Consider the following 21061-nt stretch of genomic DNA (forward strand, 5'->3'; position numbering starts at 1 on the left):
TATCTGGCTGGTTACCCTTTTTCTACTCTTGCTTCCTCACAATCTACTGTCAACACAGGAGCCAAGAGTCATATTTTTAAAACATAAATAATTCTAAGACATCCTCCTAATTAAATCTCTCCAGCGGCTTCCTACCACACTCAGATCCAAACACTTAACTCTTACCTACCAAGCCTTTTGTACTTTGGCTCCTGGTGCTGCCTGCTCCCTCTCGCCTCTCCCATAACAGCCCCAAACATGCATTCCAAAAGATTTGTGGACATAAGGACTTCAATTCAAGGGTCAGCATGAGTATAAGCCGAAAATTAGGTTCTGGAGAACTATATAATTCATGTCTTCTGAATAAAATGACAAATTACAGTAACCCATTTATCATCTAAGATAAAGTACTATGAATAAAAAAATACTCAACCTCTTCCACACAAATGCTTGATTTAGCACTGTTGAAATAATTTCAGCATTCAGCTAAATGAGGCAGTTAATGAGTATTTGGCCCTATTTTTATGCCTAAGTTTTATTTTTAGACATTGATGTTCTTCCCCCAAAGCAGCAGAACTCTTTCACCTTGGACTAAACTGAAGTTACCCAAGTTGCAATCAGCACCCTTACAAAGGGGCTCAAACGTTAGAAGCATCTTGTTCTGGTACACTTTGGCTGGATTCCAGACGTGGGGCAGAAAGGCAGAGAGAGGCAGCCTCGGTCATGGAATGCAGCAAACAGAAATCCGGATGTAAAGACCAATCAGACAGAAGAGAAAACTGAGGCCATTCTACAAGCATAAAACAAAGAGAACAGAACAGCTGCCCTGCAGCCATCGTAACAGCTACAGACCAAACTGACTGCAGCCATCACGCTGACTGGCAATGAGGACAACGTCACTGTGTTCAGGCCACATTCTCCAGCCTGCATGTCAGTAACACTCGTGACTAGTGTGGGCCTCGTAACTGCTGGGCTAGATGTGACCAGGGCTACATCACAAGTCACTTCTCCTTTTGAAAAACAAGAATGTTTCACATCACTCACATCATGCCAGTTCCCCTTATGAATTCCTTCAGGAAAAGCAGCTTCTGGGGAACTACATTCTCCCTGCACCGTTTTTTCAATTCAGTGTCTCTCCACAGCACTCCTGGCACTGAGCCCACTTGTGAGAGAAGTCACAACAAAAGGAAAACTCTTTGTAGCATCCTAGGGATTTCTCCTTAGCACCCACTTAGGTTTTAATAGGATTGCCTTTGTGTAGACAGAAAAAAGAACAAAAGAACAATTTTAGGATCATCCTCGCTTTACTTAAAAAAAAAAAAAAAAAAAAAAGACTCCCCTGATGTTTTACAGTGAAAATCTGCCACTTGAGGATTTACATATTGGGTAGAAACATTGAAATTCTAGGGACACTGTATTGGCTCCAGGCTCTGTTTATTTTATTGTTTATTTTTTGGCAGGGTGCAAGGGGAGTCGTTTCTGGGTTCTGTGTTTGGAACCAGGTTAAAAGGGGGGAGGTGTAGAGGTGAAGTTGCAGGACAGCAGGAGTGAAGGAAAAAGAGAAGTGAAACAAGGAAGAATGAAAGCAGATGCTAGGTGGTGTTTGCCTCGCTGGCCAGAGCTTTGGAACAGAAAATAGCCACCAGCTCAGTCTCAGGGGATGATCTCCAAGCATCTACAGCATCTCAGAACTACGCACCTTAGAACAACCATCAGAGGCAGAGAGCACGAGGAATTTATTTAGTGTTTCTTCCTTGCTCCAAGTTTCCCCCATGGGGCTCTAACTCCCAGGCTTTTCCTGGTTGTGTACCTGGTCTCTCGGGATGGCCACTAAGGAAGCCAGATGTCATGCCTTACAGTATGGCACTTTGAGTCTAGAAATACTGGCCCAGGTAACTCACCTCCTCTGCGAGTCTCCTTGGGTCACGTCTGGACTCTGCAGTCTGGACTCCCACTGTGGTGGGTACAGTACAGGATGTGCTGAAGTTGGCCTCCCCAAGAGAGGTAGGCTCAGCTGCTGACATTCGGAAATGAGGCGATGGCACTGGCGCAGATGCTGTCTTTGTCCAACCAGTAGAGGAGTCAAGAAACAGGTGAGGCCAAGAAAATCTAGGGAGAGTCATAAATTGGGTCCATCCAAAGTAGCTATTTCAAAAATGCTACACATGTAATATCAGATATTTTGTATATTAGCAGACCATTAATCCCCTGCAATCACTGTCATCAGTTCAATTATCACGCACACATTGCTCTGCTACTGGTACCTGGCCGCATAACTGCAACCTTCTTCAGAGGACAGCCCTTTGGTTATGGGACCTGTGGTTCTGGGAGTTCCATGCCTTCCCTACACTGTGTGCCTCAAAGACAAGCGACATTTTGTGGTCCCGAGGCCCCTGGGAATGAGGCTGAGACTTCACCTGAAGCTATATCCTCACTTACCTTCTATCTCTGCTCTATCCTGCTTCCCACATTTCCTTAAAGGTTTCTCCCAAAAAACACTCTGTCATGACTTGCTTACAAATCCCCATGTCTGGTGGAGTTGGTCCCTAGAAACAGAGCCCAAGACGAAACACATACATAGGAAAGCACGGTACAAAGGAATGGCCATGGCACTACTGTCCTGCCAAGGACCATTTTCCAATTTAGACTCCTATCACAAAATGTTTCTTCTTGCCAAAAGGGCAGATTAGAGTATCCTCCTCAATAGTGCTCCATACAAGAAAGAATATAGCTGGACAGAACGGGCTTTTTTTGTTTTTAGCAAGAACGCTCGTTACAAAGCCAAGAAAACAGACAAAAGAAAACCAGGATTAGCAAGGCAGACAGCAGGCATTTTGCCAAGCACATAAAGGCAGTGAGCAACTGAACAAGAACTCCATTAAGGGAAGTGAGTTCTGAATGTGTGCAAATGTAAGGCCAACGCCTTCTAGAAATAGTCACTTCTCCTTCCGTAAAACACACCAATAGATGCCCACGGCACACCAAATGCCTCTGGAAAGCCAGTCTGCTGTGTCAGTGTACTTCTAGTCCCATCAGTTCAGTGGATTAGCATCATTAAATAATTCAACTAAATGTTATGTTAATTGATTAACTGGGAAGACAAGATAAACGTATTTCTCCAACAGCTAAGTTGAATAAGATGAATGCTTTGGAAAGGCTAAATAAAAGCAAGTCACAAAGAAGGAGGGAAGAAAAATCTGCTATTGGATTTGGTGTGGAAGAGCCAATAGTAAAAGACTGAAAGCAAATTGTAAAGGTCTAGGAGGAGATGGGCCCTTTTGTAACAATCTGAATGTAAAGTTCTCTGCGTGCTTTCCAGAAACAAAAATTAGAAATACTGGATGATGCATTATTGATTTAGTCTGTGTAAGAACGATAATTCAGAAAAGCAAATAGTGGTCCCCATATGCCCTCCACTCAAAAAAGTAGAAAATGGGCAGACATTTGTATATTTATATATTTTGAATGTTTTTAAAATTAAATTTGGATATCTATTCTTTTAAACCAGACCAACTACTGGGCCTGGCTGTATCAGATGTAAGGATTTTGACTATAATAATGAAAGCTCTGAAATGATATGATGAATTTTCACCACAGATAATGGGAGACAAAGTGTGTGTAACACACAGGAACAGCAGCAGTACGGGGACTGGCCATGGAAGGCTTCCTTCCTCATGTTGGTTTAGGCTTGTCACCTAATTCTGATATCAGAACCCCAAGCTATGATGGTCACAGTTGCCACAGGTACATACCCTGTTGTATAGTGACTGATATATCCAGTATTCCTCATGCCCCAGTGTGGAGATTAACCATTCCAACTCAATCCCTGTGTCTTTCTTTCACATCCAGAAGTAAAGAACTCCTCTTTGTATCTACATATCAAGGTATTGGTGTTGAGTGACCTATAACAGAATATCAGAATCAAGGATTTGGTGTGAAAATAGGCAACACCCAATCTCGACAAGACTTGCTCCTAGCAGCATACCGCTTAGAGCTTTCATTCATTAAGTGATGCTTTATAACAGATTGCTTTCTGGCAAGTGCTTGTGCCCATGTACACCGAATTAGTGGCTTTCAGTTCTTAGAAGTTAAAGCTATAGCTAACCTGACTAGCTGGTACACAATCAAAAAAAAAAAAAAAAGAGAAAGACTGCTGGCTTGGTTCTGTGTACATAGCTCAATGGGGCATTTCAAAGTACAGCAGTTATCGGGTTAGCTTTGTACCAGTGAGTTTCTGTACAGCTCAGTTGGTTTTGCCAAATAACCTTTGTTTGTGCAGCACCATTGCTTCAGCCCATTCTCCTACTCACGTTCCTAAGTTAGAGTCAGAAAAACTTCTGAGAAACAAGAGAAAATGAAATACCTCAAATTTATCCTGACCTCCTAGGAAACAGGACTAGATCCTTTTTTGTAGGGGACCTCACTCTGTCACCCAGCAAGCTTACCATTAAAAATGTGCAATTTGAACATCTTGTATGGGTCTCACACTGTACAGGGATGAAACAGACAGTCCTTAACCTCAAAGATCTCAGTCTGGTACCAAAAGACAGATGGGTTATAATAAACAAAGAAATTATAATACAGAGATGCAGGCAGCAATAAGGAATCCCACCAAATACTCAAGGACAGAGGACAAATACTCAGGCTTCGTGGGTACAGGGTGTTGAGGGAAGCTTCTTGAAGCATCAATTTTGAAAGACCAAGGGAAACTGGCCTGTAAGGAAGAGTAGAGGGAAGTGGAGGAGGGAAGAAATTCTAGACAGACAATAAAAGGAAGTTACACAGCTGCTAGAGAAAAAATAAATACCAAGCAGGCCATGTGGAGGAGAAAATGCTGGAAAGGTGTGCAAAGGCTAAATCATGACGTTTCTTGCAAGCCACACGAAGGAGATCGGAAATCAATGATAAAGTGAGATTTGTGTTTTGGAAAAATCCAACTGGTGGGATGATAGCAGATGAATTAGAGGAGCTAGCCTGTAACCACCAACTAAGTAAATGTGGCAGGAAACAATATAAAAGCACCGTTTATGGTATGAAATGGATAACATATAAAAGGACACTGTGACAGGCACCGGTACCATCTTCCTCCTTCCTCACTAACAGGACTCTTTCTCAGCTCAGCCCTGTGTAGGACGTGACCCCCTCTAGTTTAAAGGAGAACTGAGGCAGGGTCCACAAAAGGGAGATGAGATGACTGTGATCTGGTCCAGCATAGCAGTGGGCATCCCCTCCATTTGGGAAAGAAGGAACTGGGGTGGTGACCATTGTGAAGAGTTGGGTTTGGGGAGGAGTGGAAGCCACTCAGAACTTTCCAACGTTCTTGGAAATTGCGAGTCCAGCAACTAACTGTGTTTATATGACTCTTGAGTATTGAACCCCAATTATAATGTCCATATGTCTGCCTTTTCTTCCTTCTAATTCTGAGCCCAAGGGAGGTAGGACAGCGTGGTCAGCCTCTTGTACTACTTTGTGTCCAGAATGAATTACAGGCATACGTTGTTTTATTGGGCTTTGCTTTATTGCACTTCATAGATGTTGGTTTTGTTTGTTTGTTTGTTTGTTCAAATTAAAGGCAAGACCTTCCACCAGCAAAAAGATTACGACTCATTTTATCGTGATGGTCTGAAACCAAATTCGCAATACGTCCAAGGTATTCTTACACTAAAATTAAGCTTAAAACAAAAACAAACAAACAAACAAACAAACAAACCAAAAAAACCCCAAACATTCTGAGACTGTTTTGGACAATGGGACATAACAGAAGCCTGTTGGGAGGATTTCTGTGGAAACCTCTGTGTCTTTAAAAGTGAGACAGAGGCAAGAGCAGAATTTGATGGCAAATACTTTCCCTCTACTTTCTGAGCATTGATTTGATGCTTGGAGCAGCAGCAGCCATCCTACAGGTATGAGGAAACAAGCATGAAGATTAAAAATTCAACATAACAAGAATGATAGAGCACAACGCTAGAAAGATGGAAAGAATCTGGGTTTGTAGTGACATTTTGAGTCCCTGTACTTGCCTGTTTGGATCCTCTACCTTTAAACTTCCTGTTAATTAAGTAATACAAACTGCTGTGAGTTGAACTTTCAAATGTCTCCAAACATTCCAAGTGACACAAAATAAAAATGACTCTTTTACCTGATGAATAGCTACTGATACAGGAAGTAGGTTCCATTTTTGTCTATATAAATAAATCAAAGAAAAAAAATCTCTGCTCCCAACACAAAATATTAAAAGATGTTATGTCATTTTTTTAACAGAATAAAGTTAGAGACATGCATTTGCTTGCTAATAACAGAAAACCACTTTTAATCTTGAAGCTAAAACCAACGTTAGTTATGAGCCATTGCAAGTTTGTAGTAAGTTTAATGTGCCTTATGTTTTTTATAACAAGAGACTTCTAACAGCAGAACCACATTAACCTTAGATTTCCTATTTCTTTTTAGTGTCAGCATTAAAAGAAAATACTGATTCTCAGCTGCAGCATTATCTTGCAAATGTGGAAGTTTTCCATTATATAACTAGAAAAGAGCTATTTTACTCTCCAGAGCCCCTGTTCTTCCTTATTTTTTCAAAGAAAAAAGAATAAATAGTTGTTTTCAAAGGGCCTTTAAACATAAGGCTATAAAGTAGTAAAGTAACTTCAGAGTATGCAACTAGGACTTGAATATTTGTAGAAAGAATGAATCTGACATGTCACGACATAATTGTGTGTACTTCAATGTTATAAATTTAGTGTTGAATTTATAAAGTTAAGACCAAAGAAGGGACACTACAAAAACTTCAAGTTGGTCTGTAGACCTTTCAAATGCAGAGTACATGAGTTTGGCTCATTCAGACACATGAGTGTATTAGTCCACTCACAGACCAAGCTGCCCAGATGCACCTGTTAGGACAGCCTCTGCTCAGTTCTCTTTGTTTCTATAGCTAGAAATTATCCTAGGGTGTTTTCTGGGTTCAGTAAAGACACTGGTAAACTTAGACAGAGAGAGAGGGACACCAAACCATGCTGATGGGACAACTGTTTGAAAGTGAGGCATCTTTGCCCATGTCCTCAACTGTTCAGGCAGTGAGATTCAAGGCCAGCTGATTCACGGTGGATGATGATTCTGCTTCTCCCTGCATTGGCTTTCAATCCTTAATGTCCATAGGTTAGCTACCACCTTCTTTGAGAAATACGAATATCATTTACTCTCCACTCGATAAAACCCATCTTCTGGTAATTCCTCCCTCTGTCAATTCTGTCCTCTCTAATCTTTCCCTAGACTCTAGCCCTTCTCCCAGCCCCCCACCTGCATCTCCTTCTCTCTCTTCCCCATGCCTACAAACACACTGATAACATTCCTGGACCCTGTGGTCCCCTCTAGTTATGACCCTAATTCCCAATTACCTTTATTTTCCGAGTTGTATCCGGGACTATATCTATTGCCATTCCTTTTCACTACATACCGACTGAAGTCCTGTGAACCAGACGTTTCCATCTGCTAATTCTGAAATCATTTTTGAAAGGCCCTAGTGAACTAAGTGACAAACCCAAAGACATTCTTAAACCATGGGAGACATTCAGCTGCTCCTTCCTTGCCACAAAATGCAGAGTATTAATATTCGTGGGGAGTCATAGGGGAGGAATTGGCAGATCAGAAAAGCAGATTATGTGAGTAAATAAAGATGGATGAAAGAACCTATGGTATAAACAAAGTTTACTAGGAGGTCCTATCAGTAGAACAAAAAAAAAATCTATAGTTTTCTCTTTTCTCCTGCATTTTATTCCCCTTTTGGTAGTATTGGCAGATAACATTTCAGAGCTACTAAGCATATAGTAATGTTATATACACTGTAAATCTAAACACAATCCTGTAAAATGCTATAATTTCCATTTCACTGAGGTTTAGAGAAGTTAAGTAACTTGCTCAATCACAGTTGTCAAATGGCAAAGTCAAGACTTTAAACTATGTCAGGTTCTTCACTTTGAGGCCTTCTGTTAACCATTCTATTGATATCAGTGATTCACCAACCCAAGGTTATTCTCCTGAAAACCAACTATCAAGGAGCAAATGCTTTCTTCCTATGTAGATTTAGCTGTTTTGTAAACATTGACCTGTTCATGAGTTTTGGCCCTGGATGTTACTTTCTTGCAGCAAGTAGTTGATGATGATTGTAAAACCATGTATGATTTTACAACTATAAGCTACTGTTGGACCTTTATCACATCAGAAAAGAGGTTAGTGCAATAATTCCCAAGGACCCTCTGTCTCCACTTGCTCAGCTCTCTAAACAAGGTAAACAGGCACCCCATTATTAGTAGCCTCTTTCACTTTCAAAAGTGTCTTAGTTTGGATGATAAATTATATGGTCACCCTACCTATGTACCATTGCCACCTTAGTCTTCTTCAAACATCGAATTCAACATGTAATCAATCTGCTCAAAACTTGAAAGCTCCTGCTAGATGGGACATCCCTGCCTGCCCAACAACTGGGCCTTTGGGGGAAACTTCCTCCCCATTTCATTTCATTCTAGGAGGACTGTTAATACCATTGGCCACAAGGTCCTGTCCTGCCATCACAACCAAGGATAGGCTAATACTGCAGGCATAGTGAATCATGGCAACCCATCCAAGGAATGGGCACGTGATCCAAGAAAGGACAAAGCACAATTGAACATTAAATGAGGAGATCTTCTTCTGCTAGGTTTGTAGACTGGGAGAATGTATTTGGAACTACTGGCAGCAGTAATTCCTGCCACATGAAGAGAACTGTTGGGCAGAAATCAATCAATGGTGAGGACTACAGAAAGGATAAGAGTGTGATGGCAAGCAGGTGAGGACAGCAGAGAGGACATCAGTGCCCCCAATAAGCATGTCCTCGTGGCCTTGGTTCCCACACTTCTTAATTCTATAAACTACTCCAGAAACTTTCCATTTTATGTGTGCCAACAAAATCTTTTTTCTGCTTAAGGTAATTTGAATTTGGTTACTATAATTTGCATATAAGTGTCCTGACGCCTAATGTCACCCAAAATTCACCTTCACTAATATTTGAAAATGTGGGGAAAATTCTAAATAAGTCCCCATTTCCAGCCTAGCATGATGACAAAGATATAGACAGACAGACGCATAGATACATAGATATCTACATACATATAAACATTTAATATTCAGTTCAGGAAAAGATAGTTGGAAACATGGTAATAGTATACAATGACATACAACTTTCTGAAAAGCAATTTGGCAATATTTATCAAAATGCCTTTACAACTGCAAGAACTTTTGTCATTTTAGGTGAGTTTAGTGACGAGCAACAAATTTAAAACTTGCACAAGAAGAAAATTTATTAGAAGGACATTGGGGAACTCCAGAACTGGATGAAGAAGAACCAAGCTACAAAAAGAGCCAAGGTTCAGACAATTTCAGGAAAGTCAACAGCAGGAACCCTGGAGACTTCCTGAGTTCTGTTTTACAGTGACAGTTCCAGTCACGTTCTGCCTGAGTAGGTCACTGTTCTACTGTCTAAATTGGAGCAGCCAAGTATTGGTTATGAACTTCTACCCTTGGGAGAGTCAGCCATGGCATAGAAGGAAGAAAGGACAACAGGATACAAGCTACACACACAGTCAGCTTATCGGTATATTTCTATACATGCACCTTCGGCTGCCCAACACACATACGTTCCCATGTAGTCCAAGATGCTTCCACCTACCACTGCCCAAATACTCTATAAACAATGGCAAGCTTGCTCACTTCACAATGGGAAGTTGTCTGAAGTTACGCACAGCTGCTGCAACCAAGGACAATAATAGATTTCACAAAGCCATTGCTCATAAAGATCGGTGATTCTCAACGCTCTGTAATAAAGAAACAGTAAATTTTTGTTTCTAATCTGTCACAAACTAATTCATTGGGAAAATGCAATAAAAATGAATTGCTAGAAAAATGAAATTAAAAAGAACATAAAAAGCAAGGCTCAATATTTTATTATTATATACAATAGGCATAGAAATTTTGATACCAATTTGACAGAGTCATTTTAAATTCTCTATTTCTATACTTTTTGCATCATGAAACAATAATAAATAGCTCCAGACTGGCACCAGCCTGCAGACCCCCCACTTCGAGCAGCTCTGCTATAGATGATATCCATTCCACCTCAAATTCTGCTTCAATCTACGGTCCGAAAGGAATAGTTTACCAACAATAACACACTCTACATAAAATATGGATAGCAAAGAACACATTTTGTTCTACGTCATGTCACAGCAAGCAAGGAAACAGGCTTTCTTTCCTTTTGCTTTCAAAGTCTGCAAAACCTTTCTGTAAAATCTAAGAGCTTTTATTGCAATTCTATTAGGAATTGCCACAGGCACCATTCAGTGTCCAGATCTGCATCAGTCACTGTATTAATTTGCTCAAATGAGGATTCAACATATGGATAGCAGTTGCAATGAGAATCACCACCTGATTAAAGAATAATATGTTGGGCAGCTTCTCTGGCAACAGCTCCATCTTTTCCATGCCTCAGGCTCCCAATAGGCCCTGCCAGGGTTCTGGCTTCTACGAGGTGACCTCATCCCTGGGATCCCAAAGCACTAATTCCTTCCACCATAGAAGTGACTTCTTACTGTTTTCTGAGTTCCTTACTAGCTTCCATTTGATTTTCCTACTTCTCTATCCCCTGGTTTCCTGCATTAAATTCTCTCCATTGTAAATACTTGAAGTGGATGTTATTCTCCCAGATAGACTACCTGTGGGTCAACTAAGTTTACTCACACTACTAGTCCCTGTGGGACTATAATTAACATTTTTGTTTGTTTGTTTGTTTAGTAGACTTTATTCCTTTAGTTGAACAACATCTACACACAAAGCAGATGGTTTAAGATTTTTGAGTGGAAAGGAAGTTAGGTCTCAAGAGGTTTTATGAGTCTGCGACATGTTTTCTGGAAATCATTTAACTGAGCCTTTTAAGACCCCTGAAGAAAATAGAAAAATTGGTTCAAGGAAAGCAGCAATTAAATTTTAGAATCAAACTACCTGTTCTTAAGTCAGCAAATCTAGAATTGGAAATTGGGGCAATTCCTCTTCTGTATTTCCTACACACTATAATTCACTCTGGGAAAGAGAAACCTAGTCTACGCTTTAACATTAAGGTGGGCATAGCGGAGAGCCTGGAAATTTTATGGCAGTTAAGGATTTTGAGGGTAGTTTGAGTAGGGATGAAAAAAATAACTAGACAATGGATGCGGTTAGATTGGAAACCATGAACTTGTATTGACACCAACTACGTAACTTTTCTCAGTAGCCTTATGGGAATAATGAATAAAGTAGGTTGATCCAAGATGACGTTTAAGACTGACTGAACTAAGCCAATGAAGTGCTTTTAAATAGAGCCAACCGTATTTTTTTCCCTACGGTGGCTAGAGGGTTCATAATGGTCACAAATTAACATTACAACCTTAAGGCTAATAATTCTCTTTTACTTTATGTTCAATTTTCTTCAGTGTTAATTACCACCAGTGTAATTACCATTACTGCTTTGCACGAAATTCAGTATTCTACAGATCCCGTGGAGTCATGGGATTGAACCAGGAGCCTCCACCTTTTGTGAACTTCACTAGTATTGTGGAGACCAAGACAACTTTGTGTAGGTTAACAGGGATTTGTTTTATTTGTAAGAGAACCCCCTTGCCACAGGATTGTTCAATTTTCCTAATAACAGTGGCATTCTTTTAAACTTTTCTTCTTTCAGAACCAGCAGTTATGTAAACAGAATATTGGTTTAAATCTAAAAATGTGAGTCCCATAGTCAACTTTCATTTTTCTGCATGATCCTGAGAATGGATGAGGATATCCTTCACATTTCTAAGCAAAATTCAATTTAAAATGTTTGTCCTTGCCAAACTCCAAAAATCAGCCCCATTGAGAGTAAACCAGCAGAGCATGCATTACCCCAATAAAGTTGTAGGTTTCATCACAGGCAATAACAAATTTACATGGCTAGTTCTGCATTCTGTTTACAGATTTTACACCTGTAATACCAAACAGCATTTTTAACACTGACATAGCAACTCCCTAGTAAGATAAAGCAAAGAAAAAAGTATTTATCTTATGAGAAACAAGATACACCATCATTTAGTTCAAACATTACTGCACTTTAACTTTCATATTTTGACAATGCATTCATGAAACAATCTGCAGACTAGTTTTAACAGTCACATTAAAGAACACCTTTAAGCATACATGACTGTCCTTAATTGTTTACTAGGTAAGAATTTTACAAACATTACTCATATTAGCGGTAACAGTGGAGCTGGAGAGTACTGCACCTTCTCCAAGCTGCATGGTGAGAACCACTAACAGAATGGTGGAACTTGTGGCCCTTTCCAAAGCCACAGCTCTTGCGGCCTGCAGATGTCAGCTTTGCATCTCCCTGTGCATGTGGACTGGTTTGGTGACCAACTGGGTGTTAGGATTCCGTCTGATTGCTTTACGGAATGGATCAATGAGGTTAACCTCAAAAGGATTTGTTTGTATGTGGACTCTTCACCAACCCAGTAAGAATTCAGGATGCTCAGAGCCCCACAGTGGTGTCCAGCTCCCTCCCCCTGCAACACTGAAGGCTTCGAGCAAACTTTAGCTGGTTAACACCCTGATGGACTGGCTAGCCATAGGTTGCACCCTTGGGAACTGGGCATTTGCGGCCCCCATGGCACACACAAATCTGATATATGACGTAAATTTGCTTGGCCTTGGATGCCAGCCAGCATGATTTATCAGGCTGGGTGGGGCAGAGTTTCTTGTGGAACGCAGAGAGCTGGCGGTACTGCCAGAAGTGCACCCTGAGAAGAAACTGCATTTTTCTCTGAGTATATAATAGGAATGTTTATCCTTCACAACTTTTGGAATCCCCAAATTAGCTCTTTGACCTCTTTTGTAAAGGCTGCTTAGAGTCAGAGAGCCAACTGGTAGCTATTTGCATACCCCATACCTTCAAAATAGTTGATCAAAAGCAGTACCACATCATAGGATATATTCAAAGACTTGAAAGATATACATGTTGGGTTTTATACCTATTCCCATCCGGTCTAGCAATTTCAAACATTGATGACAATTGAAGAAAAGTTTTTGCTTTTTATATCAAAAAAGTAAAAAAACAAACCAACACAAAACATAGACTTTAAAGGCTGGCTCATCAATATAGTTGCTGAAGATTCCATGTTTAATTTGAGCCAAAGATTTCTGTTTGTCTATTTCCTGAGCCCTGATTACAGCTCTGCCTTTGGATCTCTGACCACACCCACTTGGAGTCTGTAATCACTCGCCTTCAGCTTGATTTCTAACTGCTGAGTTTTGGGATCCCATTTTCATTGCATCTCACTTCTCTGCAGTCCTGGCCCACAAAAACAGTTAGCAATGTGCATTTTTTAAAGGATTCTGCAGCCTGGCTCAGCATTCTGTTTCTTGTGGGAAAGAAGATTCTTCTGAGCTCCAGGAGCAGAACAGAATGAGAAGGAGGTACGCCATACATATACATATATATCCAAACTTATGTTTTTAGTTCTTATAGAGTCTGAGAGTATGGAAAGTCCCACAATGATAAAGAGGAAGGAATTCAATGTCACCTAGTGTAGGACAGCATTCAGCAATGGTCTGCACCCACCAGGCCATCAAACTTGAAATTAAGGCTGGCTGCCTAGGCGAGCTCATTGAATGCACACTACTCAGTGAGTCCTATACCAATGACTTCATCAGATCTGAATTTCTGAAATTTCCTCTGAAAATGTTTTCTTCACTGTGCCCTCTAAGCCATGCGTGTGATAAATTTAAATTAATTTTTGCTCCTGAGAGCAAAAATGGAAGAGATATTGGATTGGGCCAGATAAAATATAGGATATCTAGTTAAATTTGAACCGAGATAAACAACTAATAATATTTTAGTTTAAGTATGTCCTGGGCAATATTTGGGACATACTTATACAGAAAACAAACAAACAAAAATCCTTCATCCGTTACCTGGGATTGAAATTGGGAGTCTTGTGTGTTTATTTGCTATCTCTGGCAATTCTATAGGTGGGAACAGTAGGCATTCGCTTCTTTTCATATAAAGAAGCCCTAGTTGTATTTGGCAAGAGTATAAAGTAGTTAAGAACCAAGGCTGTGGACTGAGATTGCTAGGTTTGAATCATATCCCCTCCACTTAATGACTGTGAGCCAGGTGCCTCATTGGCCTCCATTCTCTTCATTTGGCAACAGCTACCCAGACACCCAGGACTTCACCTCCAGGTAACACTCAGTTGCCTGAGGGTGAAAAGTTGATGAGATATCTGGCTACCACTTACCATGAGCTTTTACATTTGTCCAGAACACAGAAGCGAGCCTGACTGCCTTTCACCCCAGTAAGATCTAATGGCTAATTCCCAGTACTACCTTTCTCTAGGTGTCTGTTGCATGTAATCAACATCAGTGTCAGTTATTGGTTTCTTTTTCGGTAGCAACAAAAAGCAATAATAAGCAAAAAAGGACAATAAGCAAAACATGGATTTTTGGGAAGGAGTCTAATGTTGTTCACATGACTCAAACAAGGGCTGCCCAGAACAGTGTCAGAAAGGATGGGAGTAAGAACAGGGCAATGCCAGACCACAGCTGCAGAAGCATGAGGTCACTGCACTAGATCCCTACTTGAGATGACCCCATCTTTTCTGCTTCTGTCAGGTTTCCAAATCTTTTTGGGAAAAGGGGAGGGTGCAGCATGAATCCAGGAGCTCTGTTCCTGGATCAGAATGATTAGGGGGAAAGGACTGAGAATGATGGCACAGCCAGAGGCTCTGATGGAATCGATGTGGGTTGGGCACACACCCCAGTTGGAGACTATTGTAAGCTTTACTCCAGCAACCCTGTTAGGAGTCTATTATAAGGAAATAATCAGATGTAATAGATGCACAGACAAAGCTGTTTGTTACAGTGAGGAAATGGAAGCAATTTGAATGTCCAACAATAGGGAGAAGATTAAAATAACAATGTAGGAGAATAAAATATGGTATGTAATTGCAATTATTTATGAGGTGAGTTTAAATGATGGACTGATATTTAATGTTACGGGAAGTTCTCATATGAAATTTACAATGCATGTCAGAATTTTACGATTCCTTTTTGCAAAAGACTGGCAAGAAATACAAGAAAAATTAAAACTCACTAGTCTCACCATCCAGAGACATTTTTGCTGTCCACAGTTAAATAGCCTCCATTTTTCTAATGAGTCTGGAAATTTATTTTTAATTAAGATTTCTGATTGCTTATGAATCAACCTGCAACGTGCCTTTCAAAATGGCTGTTCTTTGTTTCTTGAACTAGCTACTCAAGAGAAACCAACTAACTTGGTTTCCCAAATGCCTCACACATATTCCTATAAGTTATTTTCCTAACAGTTAGCATCTGTGATTTCAGGATCCACAGTAGTGCCATGTCTTTCAAGAAACTTCAGTCAATTCCTAGTGATGTCACTTGCCACCACACTCCTGTACATTTTTCTTGTATCACTCATATAAGAAAAATTACAGTTTTCTGTGGTTAGTTTCAAATGCATGGAAGTGTTTAAATATCACATTGTTTTTGCCTGGGTAGATGGAAGGAAGGGAGGTTAGGAGGAAGGAAGCAGAAGGAAAGAATTTTTAAAACTATAGAAAAACATAGACTATTCTAGTTTAAAGATGCTAGAGAGCAAAAAAAAATTGATAACCAAAATGCAATGTGATCTTTGATTAGATCGTCAATCAAAAAGTTGCTATGGACTTCTTAAACTCATGTGCATACAAATCACTGGGTTCTTGTCAAAATACCATGATGCTTAAGCTGCTGGTTTATGGATCAAATTTTAAGAAGCAATAATCCAAAGGGCATTTGGAGGACTACTGGAAAGAAACAATGACTGTATATTAGCTAATACATCAATGTTTCATTTCTTCAGTGTGATAAGCGCATGTGATTATATGAGATAACTTCATTTGTAGGAGATATGTGTAAAATCATATACACAAATATGTATGAAAAATAAAGAAGATTGAGTAAAATATTAACAATCAATGAATCTTGGTGAAAGGCATACAAATATTCATTGTAGTTCACTTCAGCTTTTTTCTGATTTTGAAAATCTTCAAAATAAAAAACTCAATGAAATGATAAATAAAAAAATGCATAGCCCTAAAGTCTACCCCACAGAGATTGAATCAACACATCTGGAGCAAGGCCTAGGAGCCTGTATTTTCACTAACACTCTAGAGCATTCCATTACAGGAACTTACACAGACCACATTTTGAGAACAATGTTTTAGACATTAGCAAAGAACGTTGTTTGCTTGTGGATTCTCATCCTTGAAATGACTAGGGTCCCCAGGTTTGAAATTTTATTTAAAAAACTCTGAAGGCTAGTTTGGTCTTTCCATCACTCGTTTCTATAACAGCATCTTTCTTTCCTTGGGAATCTTCCTCCCAATTCACAATATGAGGAGAGATGAACAGAGATGACATCCACCTATCCCTTACCTTTCACAGGTAGGCACCTGTATTTGATGAATAACAAATTATCACAAATTTAATAGCTAAAAACAACACACATTTATTATCTCATAATCTCTGTAGATCACGTGTCTAGGCACAGCTTAACTGCGTCTTGTGCTCAGGGTTTCACCAGGCTGCCATCAAGGTGGCAATCAGGGCTGCTACCACATCCAAGGCCTGGAGTCCCCTTCCAAGCTCACTGACTGTTGGAAGAATCTGTAGTGTTAAGGCCCTCAGCAACTAGACACAACCCACCATTCCCTGGCACATGGCCCTCTCAACAGCATGGCAGTTTGCTTCTTCAAGGCCAATAGGGGAGAGTCTCCATTGCTTCAAATCTCTGACCCTCTGTTAAAGGAATCACTGCTTTGGTCAGGCCCACCCAGAATAGTCTCCCTTTTGATTACCTCAAAATCAACTGATATGGAACTTTAAAGACATCTGCAAATTTTATTCACCTTTGTCATATAATGTAATATAATCAAGGCCATGACTATTCAATCATATTCACAGGCCCAGCCCACATTCAAGGGGAGAGAATTATATAGAGTGTGTACAACAGAAAGCAAGAATCCTGGGGCAACCTTAGAGATTTATTTATTACAGTACCTGCAGTAAGTAGCCAGCCTCAAAGATGGCCCTCAATGATCTCTCCACTTCCTGGTATTCAGATCCTTGTAGAGCCCTCTCCCACACTCTACCTGGGTTTGTCCGTGTAACCAATAGACTACAGCAGAAATAATATGTTACTTCTGAGATTGGGTTTTAAAGGGTACTGTGGCTTCCATTTTGGTTTCTTTTGCTCTCTGATCACTGACTCTGGGGGAACCAGCTCTGATGCTGCATGAGCAGCCTTCTGGAGAGGTTTACATACCAAGGAACTAAAGCCTTGCAACCAAAAACCACATGAAACTGCCTGGGAGCAGTTTCTCCAGCCCCTTTAGATGATTGTAGCCTTAGATAACACCTTACCTGCAACCCCATGAAAGACCCTGAGCCAGAACCATCCAGCTAAACTGCTTCCAGATTCCTGACCCTCAGAAAGTGAGATGATAACTGTGTTTTTGAACTGCTGGATATTGGGATGATTTGTTATACAGCAGTAGATAGCTGATACAATACTTTTCCCAGACCTGACTCATCAAGGAAGAGTGAAAGATACCTGTGTGACTCTTCCCTAATAACACAGGAGAAGCACATATGCAGGAATAGTTAATAAGCCCACAAGGAAAGGACCAGAGAACTAAGGCAGGCTGGATGGTACAAGGGCAGCAGTGGTATTTTTTAAGCCTCTGGATCCAGTCAAGTGTGATTCAGTGCCATGCTTATTATTCCCAGTATCATGAGCTAATACATTCCTTTTTCCCCCTCTTTAAGTTCAGTCTTCCAAAGTATAGTTTGGCCTGCTAAAACCATTTTGGTCCTCTCTCTAGCCAGCAAGTGTAAATATATACTGATATGCAATATAGTCAGCCAAAGAAAGTAATTTGTTCCTCTCCCCCTTCTTTTGATGGCTGTGATTAGGCTAATTTGAATCTGGTTTCTGTCACTTGCAACCAGGAGTTCTGACTCATAAAAGCCCCCTGTATGACTAATTTTATGCCTTACTCCAGTCATTTTCATTTTTTATTGCATCTTTCCCTTCAAGGTCATGTTGGCTGATCCTGAATCATATATCAGGTCATGCTTTACAGGTTCCCTGGAAGTTTTGTTTACTTGTGTTTCTAAGAATGTTCTTATGGCATTTTCTCCAGAAAAGCCTGAAGCCTTAGCAAACTGAGAGTATAGCAATTTGACTAAATGATCTACATTTATCCAGGGTAAATTTCCAGTATGGTATATGGTATTTTGCTTCCTAACTTAGCTAATCAAACACTTTCTGGGTACCAAGCCAACTGTTCATGCTGAAGCAGTCTGAGCAGTCGTTGTGAAAAGAAACACAAAAACAAATCTCACACATGAATCAAGCAAAGATTCCCAGTTCTAACACGCAGCTTCTCCATACTTGCTGCTTTCAGTGCAAAGTAGTCTGTAGAGACCACACACTTAACCCACAATTCTGCTTCCTCTCAATTCTGAACCACAAGAGTAAGTTTACACAGATTGGGATCTCTGTCAGTGAATCTCTTCCCCACATAATAATTCCCTATATAATAATTCTATTGTGATTTTTCTCCTACACACCCAGCCCCACTGTCAAAATGACAGACAAATAATGTATTTGTAAATTTATAATTAGACAAATTTGAAAGTGCCACTCCTAACTACCTTTCCCCATATAATTCCAAATTTTACCATTTCCCAGAAACATATAGTCCTAAAAGTCTAAATTTACCTCAGCAGCATTATCTCTTACCGAATCAATTTCTTTAAGTCTGATGACCATTCATAAAACTTGCCCCTGGAAAAAAAGTGAAGCTAAATAATCCTATTAATGGCATTTCCCTCTTGGTTCAATACATTCAGCAGCTAGGAATTGAGCTATAGGAGCTCAGGGGAATTGGTATAAACAATAACCTGCATTTTTCGCCGTAAAGAATGTTCTTATTCTACCACATAGGTTAGGAACTAGATTACTTGGATTCAAAGCCCAGCTTCTTCACGTAAGGCCATGTACCATTGGCCAAATTACTTAACTATTGTCTGCCTCAATTTTGTATCTGTAACACAGGGATAATAGCAATATCCATCCCAGAATAATTGCTATAAGAATTATCTTAATGATATTTGGAAATCACTTAAAATACTACTAGGAGCACAGTATTAAATAAATAGCCATCACAGATCATTCTGAAATCTGATTGTATCTCTCCTCACTTACCATACTAGATACTTTAGCATCACTCAAAAGAAGCATCACCATCGTATCTCGTGTAGCATTAGTACCTTTGACATGTTGTGTAGATGAAATTATATTAAGGTGATCCCAGTGTATTAGTTCCCCATATGACTAAAAAAATAATGATAATAAAACATAAATCCTCTTTGTGAAAAGACATTACCCCAAGCTGAAAATAATTTCTACAATAGTTTTTGTAAAAACAATGTCTGGCACATAATAAAAAAATAACCAGGAACTGAGTCAAGATAACAATCAAACAGAGAGAAATAACCAAAAATAAAACTCACAAGCGCTTCAGATGTTGGTGTTATTAGACATAGACTTTAAAATAATACTTAGGAGATAAGATAGAGAATTTTGGTAGAAAATTGAAAACCATAATAAAGTAGCAAACAGAAAGTACAAGAACTGGGAAATAATAACTGAAATTAGCAACAATTTAATAGATCGATTGAGCAGCTGTTTAGATAAACAGAATTAGTAGCCTGGAATATTGATTGGTCAGAAAGAACTATCCAAAACGAAGCAAAGAGAGATAAAAGAATTAGAAAGGAAGGTAAGAAACAGAAGATACAGTGAGAAGGTTCAATATAAGTAAAACACTAGGGGAAAAAAGAGAGAGAGAATGGGTAGAAGAATTATTTATAGAAATAAAGGAGAAAATTTTTCCAAAACTGAAAGAAGCCCATAAACTCAAAACAGAATAAAGAGAAAACACCTGGTAGCTCAGTAAAGTGTTAAAAACCAAAGAAAATCTTAAAGCAATTGGAAATAACAAAACAGGCAGATTGCCTTCACAAGAGCAACAATTTAGGTAGATAGCTGACTTTTTCAACAGAGTTAATAGAAGTCAGAAGGCCAAAAAAATAAATAAATAATAAAAATCTTCAAAGCGCTAAAATAAGTCTCAACCCAGAATTATAATCAAGCAAAAATATATTTCAAGAATAAAGTTAAACAAACAATTTTAAGACACTCAGAACAGAATTTGCATCTGATAGATATGCACTAAAAGAAATATTAGGTTGGTGCAAAAGTAATTGCGGTTTTTGCAATTTTTTTTTTTTTTTTTAACTTTTTAAAGCATAATTACTTTTGCATTAACCTAGTAGTAAAGGCATATTTTGCAGGCAAAAGGAAAATGATACCAGGTGGAAGCTCAGATTCAGGAAAGAATGAAAAGCAATGAAAAGGTGAATATGGGGCAAATCTAAATAGCAAACTGATGACGATGATGATGATGATGATGATGATAATGTTTAAAACAGAATTAAAGGACATAACAATGACAGCTTAAAAGTTTAGAGGAGATTAAAAGGAGTTGAAGCAACTAAAAGGAATCTATGGTCATTTCCTTGTCCATAAAGACAGCAAAATACCAATTAACATAAGGATTTAAGAACAAAAAATGTATGTCATCATCTCATGATTAACCAATAAAAGAACTAGAAAAGAATGTGTAACTTCCAAGGTAGTAGAGGAGAAAAATAGAATAATGAATTTCCAGTAACGGCCATACAGAAAAAAATTTTGGAAGAAAAAATACATAAAATAAATGGGACAAATAGAAAACATTGAGTAAGCCAGACATGAAACCATTCATATTGCATGATTCCAATTGCCTGAAATTCTAACACAGGCAAAAAAATCTGAACAGGTAAGACCAAACCATAAGGTTTATGGATGCATATTTAG

The 21061-nt window shown here is 39.3% G+C and overlaps 1 long non-coding RNA gene and 1 pseudogene across 1 annotated transcript in view; both read right to left on the bottom strand.

The window, feature by feature from the left end:
• LOC141571572 (uncharacterized) overlaps positions 1-21061 on the bottom strand; it is a 51553-nt gene that overhangs the window by 11248 nt on the left and 19244 nt on the right. Inside the window, exon 2 of the long non-coding RNA XR_012496410.1 lies at positions 1881-2088. This is a non-coding gene — a long non-coding RNA (uncharacterized LOC141571572). The remainder of the gene's footprint in view (positions 1-1880; positions 2089-21061) is intronic.
• LOC109453316 (large ribosomal subunit protein eL15) lies at positions 12263-12826 on the bottom strand (annotated as a pseudogene).

The sequence above is a fragment of the Rhinolophus sinicus genome, linkage group LG01, assembly GCF_036562045.2.
Source record: "Rhinolophus sinicus isolate RSC01 linkage group LG01, ASM3656204v1, whole genome shotgun sequence".
Taxonomy (NCBI): Eukaryota; Metazoa; Chordata; class Mammalia; order Chiroptera; family Rhinolophidae; genus Rhinolophus; species Rhinolophus sinicus.